Source organism: Cherax quadricarinatus, chromosome 29 (assembly GCF_038502225.1).
Source record: "Cherax quadricarinatus isolate ZL_2023a chromosome 29, ASM3850222v1, whole genome shotgun sequence".
Lineage (NCBI taxonomy): Eukaryota > Metazoa > Arthropoda > Malacostraca > Decapoda > Parastacidae > Cherax > Cherax quadricarinatus.
The window spans coordinates 32771422-32783974 of record NC_091320.1 but is presented as its reverse complement, the minus strand read 5'-3'; the positions used below and the strand labels follow the sequence as shown (position 1 = coordinate 32783974).

The window sequence follows — 12553 nt, the reverse complement described above, 5'->3', positions numbered from 1 at the left end:
ACACACAACTCACTCCTCATAACACACACACAACTCACTCCTCATAACACACACACGACTCACTCCTCATAACACACACACGACTCACTCCTCATAACACACACACACAACTCACTTCTCATAACTCATAACACACACTCAACTCACTTCTCATAACACACACACAACTCACTCCTCATAACACACAAATCACTGCTCATAACACACACACAACTCACTCGTCATAACACACACACAACTCACTCCTCATAACACACACACACAACTTACTCCTCATAACACACACACAACTCACTCCTCATAACACACACACAACTCACTCCTCATAACACACACACAACTCACTCCTCATAACACACACACAACTCACTCCTCATTATACACACACAACTCACTCCTCATATAACACATACACAACTCACTCCTCATAACACACACAAAACTCCTCATAACACACACACAACTCACTCCTCATAACACACACAACTCACTCCTCATAACACACACACAACTCACTCCTCATTATACACACACAACTCACTCCTCATATCACACACACAACTCACTCCTCATACCACACACACAACTCACTCCTCATAACACACACACAACTCACTCCTCATAACACACAAACTCACTCCTCATAACACACACACACACAACTCACTCCTCATATAACACACACACACAACTCACTCCTCATAACACACACACACCACTTACTCCTCATAACACACACACAACTCACTCCTCATAACACACACACAACTCACTCCTCATAACACACACACACAACTCACTCCTCATATAACACACACACAACTCACTCCTCATAACACACACACAACTCACTCCTCATAAAACACACTCACAACTCACTCCTCATATAACACACACACACCTCACTCCTCATAACACACACACACAACTCACTCCTCATAACACACACACACAACTCACTCCTCATATAACGCACACACAACTCACTCCTCATAACACACACACACAACTCACTCCTCATAACACACACACACAACTCACTCCTCATATAACGCACACACAACTCACTCCTCATAACACACACAACTTACTCCTCATAATGTCGTAGGGGTTCTTAAGGAGATATGATGGATAAGGTAAACTCCCTTTTTGGATGGTAACGATATATATTGTCAGACTGTGGTAAGGAATGGATGGGCCCCGCCTGCCGTGTCACTGCCTGGATGTCTATACGCCAAGTGAGAGCGAGGCAACTCGTCTCACTGACTCATGCTGTATCCCGTGACGTCATACAGCCACAGGCCTAGGGAGCTTCTATATAAAGCACATGGATGGTACTATGATACTCAGTTTATCTATATAACACATATAAGGGGATCAGCAATAACACATATAAGGGGATCAGCAATAACACATATAAGGGGATCAGCAATAACACATATAAGGGGATCAGCAATAACACATATAAGGGGATCAGCAATAACACATATAAGGGGATCAGCAATAACACATATAAGGGGATCAGCAACTATGCTGACAATAACACACACACACAACTCACTCCTCATATAACACACACACAACTCACTCCTCATAACACACACACAACTCACTCCTCATAACACACACACCACAACTCACTCCTCATAACACACACAACTCACTCCTCATAACACACACGCAACTCACTCCTCATAACACACACACAACTCACTCCTCATAACACACACAACTCACTCCTCATAACACACAAACTCACTCCTCATAACACACACACAACTCACTCCTCATATAACACACACAACTCACTCCTCATAACACACACACACAACTCACTCCTCATAACACACAAACTCACTCCTCATAACACACACACAACTCACTCCTCATATAACACACACAACTCACTCCTCATAACACACACACACAACTTACTCCTCATAACACACACACAACTCACTCCTCATAACACACACAACTCACTCCTCATAACACACACACACAACTCACTCCTCATAACACACACACACACAACTCACTCCTCATAACACACACAACTCACTCCTCATAACACACACACACAACTCACTCCTCATAACACACACACAACTCACTCCTCATAACACACACACACACAACTCACTCCTCATAACACACACACAACTCACTCCTCATAACACACACACAACTCACTTCACATAACACACACACAACTCACTCCTCATAACACACTCACAACTCACTCCTCATAACACACACTCAACTCACTCCTCATAATACACACACACAACTCACTCCTCATAACACACACAACTCACTCCTCATAACACACACACACACACAACTCATTCCTCATATAACACACACACACACACAACTCACTCCTCATAACACACACACAACTCACTCCTCATAACACACACACAACTCACTCCTCATAACACACACACACACACAACTCACTCCTCATAGCACACACACACAACTCACTCCTCATAACACACACACAACTCACTCCTCATAACACACAAACTCACTTCACATAACACACACACAACTCACTCCTCATAACACACTCACAACTTACTCCTCATAACACACACTCAACTCACTCCTCATAATACACACACACAACTCACTCCTCATAACACACACAACTCACTCCTCATAACACACACAACTCACTCCTCATAACACACACACACACAACTCACTCCTCATATAACACACACACACACACAACTCACTCCTCATAACACACACACAACTCACTCCTCATAACACACACACACACACAACTCACTCCTCATAACACACACACAACTCACTCCTCATAACACACACACAACTCACTTCACATAACACACACACACAACTCACTCCTCATAACACACTCACAACTCAATCCTCATAACACACACAACTCACTCCTTATAACACACACACAACTTACTCCTCATAACACACACACAACTCACTCCTCATAACACACACACAACTCACTCCTCATAACACACACACACAACTCACTCCTCATAACACACTCACAACTCACTCCTCATAACACACACTCACAACTCACTCCTCATAAAACACACACACAACTCACTCCTCATAACACACACACAACTCACTCCTCATAACACACACACAACTCACTCTTCATAACACACACACAACTCACTCCTCATATAACACACACACAACTCACTCCTCATAACACACACACAACTCACTCCTCATAACACGCACACACAACTCACTCCTCATAACACACACACAACTCACTCCTCATAACACACACACACAACTCACTCCTCATAGCACACACACAACTTACTCCTCGTAACACACACAACTCACCCCTCATAACACACTCACAACTCACTAATCATAACACACACACAACTCACTCCTCATAACACACACACACACAACTCACTCCTCATAACATACACACAACTCATTCCTCATAACACACACACAACTCACTCCTCATAACACACACACACAACTCACTCCTCATAACACACACACAACTCATTCCTCATAACACACACACAACTCACTCCTCATAACACACACAACTCACTCCTCATAACACACACAACTCACTCCTCATAACACACACACAACTCACTCCTCATAACACACACACACAACTCACTCCTCATAACACACACAACTCACTCCGCATTATCATTCTTCTCTCAGATACTTTCATAATTAAAAAAAATATTGAAGTTTTATTCCTTTATCCTTCCGATTCTTCTTTTACTTCTCTCCTTCTCTTTCTTAATTCTTTTTCTATTCTTTCATCTCCCTTCTTGGGTCCCTTACAGTTTTTCTATCTACTTGGCTGCAACTTCTCCTTCTTAGCTTCCTTCCTTCCTTCCTTCCTTCCATCCTACCTTCCTTCCTTCTATCCATTCTTCCTTCCTTCTATCCATTCTTCCTTCCTTCCTTCTTTCCTTTCTCATTTCTCTCAATCGCAGATTAAAAATTAAAATCTACAAACGCCCCCTTAAGGTTGCAGACAAGCTAGACATACACCCTTAAACACCGTCACCATTACTTGGTTACTGGGGTTTGAAGCTTATCAACCACACGATGATATGGAAGGCTGCACAGTAACCTCTCCACTAGACACAAAAATCCTCATTTTAATCCTTCAAATGGGGATTAAATCAAACTCTCACCTTATATACACTTAGAGAAATACACTTCGTGATGTATATATTCTGTGTCTCATTAGCTTGTTATTTCTGTCAAGGGAAACAGTGTCAACAGTCATTAGGACGCATTTCCAAAAAATTAATAGGAAATCTACAGAAATTTTTCAATGGAAGATCCTCCCTAATGATTTTATTTTAGTTACTGATGAGCCTGGCTGGGTTCATGAGAGGGGGGGCGGTGTCCCCTGAAGCGAGGCCAGGTGACCTGCAGGTGACCACTACCGCTACTACCACCATTACTGTTACCAAATCTACTACCACCATCATCACCAACACTACCACCACCACCAACAACAACATCCAGTCTCTGGCACAGCATCAGGTAAGACTGACTTACTAACAGTGTTCTTGCAGGAAGACTATTAACAGTGTTGACTTAACATTTACCTCAGTTCACCCTGCTCTTGGCACCACTTCCCGTTTTCTCCACAACACGCAATTATCTTCAATAGAATTTCCATGTCGCAGGTTATATTTCACATGTAACTGATGTGTGCAGGTGATGGTGGTGGGGTTGATGGTAGTGGTGGTAGTGGTGGTGGTAGTGGCGGTGGTGGTGGTAGTGGTGGTGGTAGTGGTGGTGGTGGTAGCGGTGGCAGTGGTGATAATGGTGGTGGTGGTGGTACTTGAAGGCTTGTTTAATAGTGATATTTCATAGTTCTCAGAAACGTACTTCTACGTACTTGCACGTACTTGCACGTACTTCAACAGGGAGCGCCTTTGCTCCACCAAAGGCGCTCCCTGTGAGCGTATTTGCCTTGACCTGTTGCTTCTCTTGCTAAGCCCCTGATGACGCACGGAGACGCGTGAAAGATCTTGAGCTGAAGAGTTCCATGCCCTCTCGTAGCTTGTCTTGCATTAAGCACGTCTGTCTGTGTATTATATGTTCCTTCATGTTTATCCGAATTCTACCTAACGGATGTGTCCCAGATTTTGCAACATCGTTGAAGAGACTCACCATTTGTGGTCTATTTACAGAGAAAATCCATAGTTATTCCACTCATAATGAGGGGTCGACGCCCCCCACATTATTTATAAATATTTGCTCATTCGAAAGTGAAAATTTGAGTAATAATAATATGAGTCAGACATTTCCTGACCTTCGTTGTGTCTTCCTTTCACTCCTCCAGCTCCGTCATTTTCCCTGAATCGCGACCTTAAAGTAAGTCCGAAGAACTGCCTGCGTAACTTACGGCAACATTTTTAGTTCAGACACGAAAGCTCCTCTTGTGTGACGTCACCAACACGCAGCTCTCCCATTGGCTGGCACAGGTTGACCGTCCTGCCTCCTAATTGGTCCGCTGAGATGATCCACGAGAGGGGAAACCCCTGTTTTAGGGAGCCCTAACTAAAATAATTAAAATAGAAACTATAGAATATTTAAATGGCTTCAGGAAGAAATCCAAATATTTTTCCACGAGACTATGGGTCCCATAATTTGCACTAGAGGTGGAGTCCATAACTGTACCACTTGTAAGTTATACTGGTAATTGTTGAAGTGAACTTGTATTCGATTTTCTTATGGGTGAAATATAAGATAGTGAGAGAGGGCGTGAGTGGCAACCCTGGCAGGAGTGAGACAGTATATAAGAGGCAGCTGGCGAGAGCAGCAGCCTCAGTGCTTCCCTGGCAGTGTTCAGTGACGTGTGTGTTAGTCTCTCCCGCCGCGGCCCTGACTGAAAACTTAAATAAAAGTATGTAACACGTCACACACACGGTACCATAACCATCCTGATCATTCTACTCTTCGAGGTGACCACCATATAGCAGGCAACCACCCTCCCTCCCCCCCTTTCCTATAAAGTCAACAACAACTTAGTTTTTAAATTTTTTTTTGACTTACGAAAGAGAAAGTAGAAAATAAGAGAGGATTCCTAAGGTTTTGCGTCATTGAGTTTCTGTATAGGTGATTGATCCTGGCACAGGGGTGCCATAAGGTGCCTCTGAGCCTGTAAAGTGGGTAAAAGTCCAGGAGCTACGTTTTAACTGCTATGTAGGCCAAGTGAGATCCTACATGTTGCCCAGCATGTACACAGCTGCCGTAAATACCTCACTGATTAATACGGCGTTAATACGACGTTTCGGTCCGACTTGGACCATTGTATATGGTCCAAGTAGGACCGAAACGTCGCCGTAAGCTTCTCTCTCTCCTAAGTGCGGGTTATTAGTGAATACGATTTTTTTTTCCTAACATAGGCCTTAAGAGATACGATGAACCCACTAACTGGAACTTTTGGTCATATGATCGAGACTTTCCACTGGCTGCCAATCCACACTGTAATCATTACACATAGTGTCCACTATGTTATAGTGTGGTCCGCCGCTTATAAGGAAATAATGAACGTTAGTGTCCTGGGATTGAACCAAAGACAAACGTTGAGAACGTTTTTATTGAGAGAACGTTTCTGTCTGTGAAAGCCTTGTCATGACTTAATAAACTTTTATACAGTGCGAAACGTTGTCCCGGTTAACGTTTGTTTTGCAACGCACGAAATGCAGAGGTTTGCAACAAGACTAGTCCTGGAGTTGCAGGACTGACCTACCTGACGAACGTAGAGGACCGATGAGGGCTGGCTGGTGGAAGCGATCAAGCTTCCACCACTCCTTGCGCTCAATACATCGCACGGGGGTTTAGCGCCTTGTGGAATACAAGGAAGGAGAGAAAGACCCCGGGAGATATTACAACAATATACAAAATACTCAGTGGATTTGACAGGGCAAAAAGGGAAGGGCTGAAAGACGGAGACAGCACAATGCGGCTTACATACGCGGCCTCAGGGTGGTCAGGGGACCACCATTATCTCCAGACGTGAGGTAAGAACACTGCTCAGAGAACAGTAAGAGAGAGAGAGAGAGAGATGAATCAAAGTTCATTCGGGTTCTTTTTCTTAGATTCGCCGGTACTAGCGGCCCGGGTCTCATGTTTACGTAGGTTTGCCAGGACGGGTACTAGCCCGGGTCTTCTCCATGTGGTGACCTGGCAGTGGCTCCCGAAGGAGTGTCGGAGCTTGTAAAAGTCATGTACCCATTGACAGCCCTATCGCGGAGACACAGTGAGCATTCGTGTCAAGTGGAGCACCGTTTACAGCCCTATGGCGGGGGCAACTCTGTGACATGGGCACGGTGGATCTTCTTCTGAATCAAAGTGTGGCATTTAAATGTGGATGGAGTCACCGACAAACGTAAAGTCGTGAGAAAAGAGAGTAGGAGAGGAAAATGCTGGTATTATGGCACTCACAGAGAGGAAACTCTAAGGAATAATAAGAAATTGCATATTCCCTGAGGGCTACCAAATACTAAGAAAGGAAAGAGAAAAAACACCAAGAAGGAAAAGGAGTAGCACCGATAATTACAAGAAACTGTAGAAACCTGGAAACCTGGAAACAGTGGATTTCTGGGATTACATAGCAGGCAGTGTAATGACTGGAGAGACAAACGTAATAATGACAGAGATATAAAACGCATCCAAACCGTATGAAGCCGAGGTAGGAATACCAGCACACTGATTTGCATATTGGAAACAGTGGCTGAGAGCGAGAGAGAGAGAGAGAGAGAGAGAGAGAGAGAGAGAGAGAGAGAGAGAGAGAGAGAGAGAGAGAGAGAGAGAGAGAGAGAGAGAGAGAGAGAGAGAGAGAGAGAGAGAGAGAGAGAGAGAGAGAGAGAGAGAGAGAGAGAGAGAGAGAGCAGGAGAGCTAAACTCTTACCACCAGAAGACTACCCATAAGGAGATTGACTAAGAAATATATACAAAGTCCTCACTTAGGAGAGATAGATTTTTAGATTTAGATTTTGCCACCGAAGTGGCTAGTTTATTGTGCACCCCATATCCATCCTGTGGATGGTAGCGCAAAAGCATATGCACACACAATAGGCCTAGGAACTAGGAGCTAAGCCCCAAAAGGAGTGAGAGAAAATTTATGACAGTTTCTCGGTCCGACTTGAACCATTGTGACTTATGAGTCTTGATTGACCAGGAAAACTGGGACCCCATGGAGGACCATGACCATGGAGGACCATGGCTATGGAAGACCAGGACCATGGAGGACCATGACCATGGAGAACCAGGACAATGGAGGACCATGACCATGGAGAATGAGAATTACGGAAGCAATCAGGAAAAAAAATTCTGAGGCAAAACATGTCATGAAAAAAAAGAGGGTGAGAGACGGATGAGAGATGGGGAGAGACTGGTGAGAGATGGGGGAGAGATGGGGAGAGACAGGTGAGAGATGGGGGAGAGTAAGGGATATTTCCAGCTGGACGCCACCTGGTTTATTCTGACAAAATGCTGATGACATAACTAAAACTGTCAGCTATCATGAGGTAACAAACTCAGAATACCTGTTGGAAATGGTAATTGAGAGAGAAATAGAGGCAGCGAGTAGCAGGAAATGGGGCTATTGGAAGGGGACTACTGGAAGGGGGCTACTGGAAGGAGACTACTGGAAAGGGGCTACTGGAAGGAGACTACTGGAAGGGGGCTACTGGAAGGGGACTACTGGAAGGAGACTACTGGAAAGGGGCTACTGGAAGGGGGCTACTGGAAGGGGACTACTGGAAGGGACTACTGGAAGGGGACTACTGGAAGGGGACTACTGGAAGGGACTACTGGAAGGGGACTACTGGAAGGGGACTACTGGAAGGGGACTACTGGAAGGAAACTGGTGACGCGAATTTATTTTTCTAAGAGAAATTCAGTGGGAATTTCAAGAAAATATGATATCCCGTAGGTCGATTGGTAGCGCACTCAGCTCACACACTGAGATCCTGGGTTCGATCCCCTACGGGTAGAAACACTAGGATGTGTTTCCTTAAGACACCTGCTGCTCTTGTTCACCTAGCAGCAGGTGTTAGTAGACTGGTGTGAGTCGCATCCTGGGGACAAAATTGACCTAATTTGCCCGAAATGCTCTGCGTAACCAGGGACTTTCTGTATAGTAGTACGTTATTGAAAGGAAGAAGGCACAGTACCATGACTGAAACAATACAGTCAGTGTGTGGCTAGTTCATGGTACAAGTGGACCGAAACGTTGTCTTAAGTTATTTGTGTATCTAAGGAAAGAAACAAAACTAACCATAGTCTCTCCTGCCTACCACCCCCACCTGGATCCCCTCCCTCCCATGACTCCCCTCCCTGCCCCATTCCTCCCCGCCATTGCTCTGGCCTGCCATTACACCATCCTTCCATAATCACTCTCTGCACGGCATCTCCCTCTCTCCATGGATTTGTTCCTTCATTTATAACTCCCTTCCAGTGTTGCATTACTTCACTTATACCCACTTCTATTATATATATATATATATATATATATATATATATATATATATATATATATATATATATATATATATATATATATATATATAATGTGTGTGTGTTAGTTACCAGTGTGTGTGTATGTGTGTGTGTGTGTGTGTATGTGTGTGTGTGTGTGTGTGTGTGTGTGTGTGTATGTGTGTGTGTGTGTGTGTGCGTGTGTACTCACCTATATGCGGTTGCAGGGGTCAGAGTCATGTCTGCTCCTGTATGTGTGTGTGTGTGTGTGTGTGTGTGTGTGTGTGTGTGTGTGTGTGTGTGTGTGTGTGTGTGTGTGTGTGTGTGTGTGTGTGATAAATGGTTTGAAAACCGACAAGTTGAAGATTGAGACACTTATGCAACATATAGGAATCTTCAATAAGGAAACGTTTCTCCACACAGTGGCTTCATCAGTCCAATACAAAACAGAGAGGGGTAAGGAGAGGAGGAGTTTGAGGTAATCAGTCCCTTAGCCTGGAATCGATGTGTTCAGTCAACCACTCTTTTAGAAAGTTCAGCATATGGCCTAGACTGTACTCTGTCTGCGGTCTTCTTTGACCCTCCCCCATCTTCATGACTTTGCACTTGGTGGGGTTAAACTCCAGGAGCCAGTTGTTGGACCAGGTCTGCATCCTGTCCAGATCCCTTTGTAGTCCTACAAGATCCTCATCCACTTGAATTCTCCGCATTAGCTTCACATAGTCTGCAAACAGGGGCACCGCTGATTCTATCCCTTCCATCATGTCATTGACATATGCCAGAAACAGCACCGTCCCTAGGACTGACCTTTGTGGGTCAGTCCTAGGCGCCCAGCTCTGACACCTCGTCACGTACCAACATTCATTGTTTCCTTCCTGTCAGATATTCTCTGATCCATTGCAGTGTCTTACTTGTTATTCCTACTTCATTTTCCAGGTTTTGCATTAATCTCTTGTGCGAAACTGTGTCGCAAGCCTTCTTGTACTCCAAGAAAATGCAGTCTAATCATTCCCCCCTCTCTCTCTCCTGACTTACTTCTGTCACCTTGTCATAAAACTGTAGTAGGTTTGTGACAAAGTTTCCACTCCCTGAAACCGTGCTGGTTATCGTGTATATGCCCATTACTTTCTCGGTGCTCCATCAGTCTTTTCCTGATAAGCTTCTCCATGACTTTGGACACTATACATGTCAGTGTCACTGGTCTGAAGTTTAATGCTACCTGCCTATCTCCTTTCTTAAAGATTGGGACTACATTTGCTGTCTTCCACATCTCAGGTAGTCGCTTTGTTTCGATAGATGTGTTGAAGATTGTTGTTAGTGAGATGCACAGTACCTCTGCTCCCGCTCTCAGGACTCACGGAGAGATGTTCTCCCGTCCCACCAAGTCTGAGGTGTCTAGCTCACTTAGCAGCCTCTTCACCTCCGCAGTTGTGTGTAGTGTGTTCAGCACTTGTTGGTGTACCCTTCTATCCCAGTTTCCTGAGTTGAAAATCAATTTGACTGTACTGTTTCTTCCCCTTGAGTATCTCCCTATTCTCTGAAAATTTGTTAGCTGGGTCATTGCTTCCTCTCCTGTTCCTTTCATTATAGTTTCAATCTTTTACCTTCCCTTGTTGTCTTTCTTTGTATGTTGTGTATTCGGCCTTCCTAAGCCCATGAACAAAGACTGACCTCTCCCTGTCATCCTCCCATTGCATTTCTCTGTGTAACTCATGATCCGATTTAAGCAACTCCATTGCTGCTTTCCTTAACATTTCCTGGATCTCTCAGTGGCCTGATAATGCCTATGCAGGGGACGTGTCTCCTTCCCTTCCTTCATCCCTCTCTCTTTACTGTCCCTGTACCCATTGGCATGCCACTTTCACTCCTCCACTTTTCCTGGCCTTCCCCCCCCCCGGTGGGCTGACAGAGCTTCTGTGTATTGCTTATTTCCTTCCATTCCTTTGGTTCCCTCGCTAGTTGCTTATGTTCCTGCTCCTGATGCAATGCCTGTTCTACTTTTCAGCTCAATGTCCTGTTTCAGCATTTTCAGTTCGTCTTTTAGGGCCTGTATCCTAGCCTCTGCAGCTGTGCCTTTTAGCTCCGATTTCTTGCTCTCTGCAGCCATCTTCTCCTCCATTTTATTGTATGTGTGTGTGTGTGGGTGTGTGTGTGTGTGTGTGTGTGTGTGTGTGTGTGTGTGTGTGTGTGTGTGTGTGTGTGTGTGTGTGTACACCATGGGCCAGGGAGGATCTTTTCTTTGTATTTGTAAATAAATTTACAATTAAGAGGGTTCAATTAAGCTTCTGAAGTTTTTCGGCTGAAAACTTTAATTAAATTTTAAGTTGTGTGAGTCAGTGTAATTAGCGGATTAAAAGAAGAGAGAAAGAGAGAGAGAGAGAGAGAGAGAGAGAGAGAGAGAGAGAGAGAGAGAGAGAGAGAGAGAGAGAGAGAGAGAGAGAGGGAGAATGGGGGGTGAGAGAGAGGGGGGGAAGAGTGAGAGAAGGGGACCACCATCACAACCACCACTACCACCACCATTATCACCATCACCACCACTACCATCATCATCACCACCACCACTACCATCACCACTACCATCACCACCACCACCACTACCATCACCACCACCACTACCACCATCACCACCACCACCACCACCAGGAATACCACCACCACTACCACCATCACCACCACCACTACCATCACCACCACCACTTTTACCACCACCACCATCAACACCACCACCACCACCATCACAACCACCATCACCATCACCATTATCATCACCACCACCACTACCACCGCCACCACTATCACCACCACTACCACCGCCACCACTATCACCACCACTACTAGTACCATCACCACTACCACCGCTACCACCACCCTTACCACCACCACCACAACCACCACTACCATCACCACCACCACCACCACCACCACCACCACCACCTTAGACCTGCAAAAGGCCTTCGATACTGTCAACCACAGTATATTATGTAATAAACTTCAAGCTATCGGTATAGGTTCTGTAGACTGGTTTAAGTCCTACCTTAGCAAC

The 12553-nt window shown here is 44.8% G+C and overlaps 1 protein-coding gene across 1 annotated transcript in view; it reads left to right on the top strand.

The window, feature by feature from the left end:
- The first annotated feature begins 5821 nt into the window (after positions 1–5821).
- LOC128690435 (uncharacterized) overlaps positions 5822–12553 on the top strand; it is a 335543-nt gene continuing 328811 nt past the window's right edge. The window contains exon 1 of the mRNA XM_070089686.1: positions 5822–5929. The gene's annotated coding sequence lies outside the window, so the exon portion shown is untranslated. The remainder of the gene's footprint in view (positions 5930–12553) is intronic.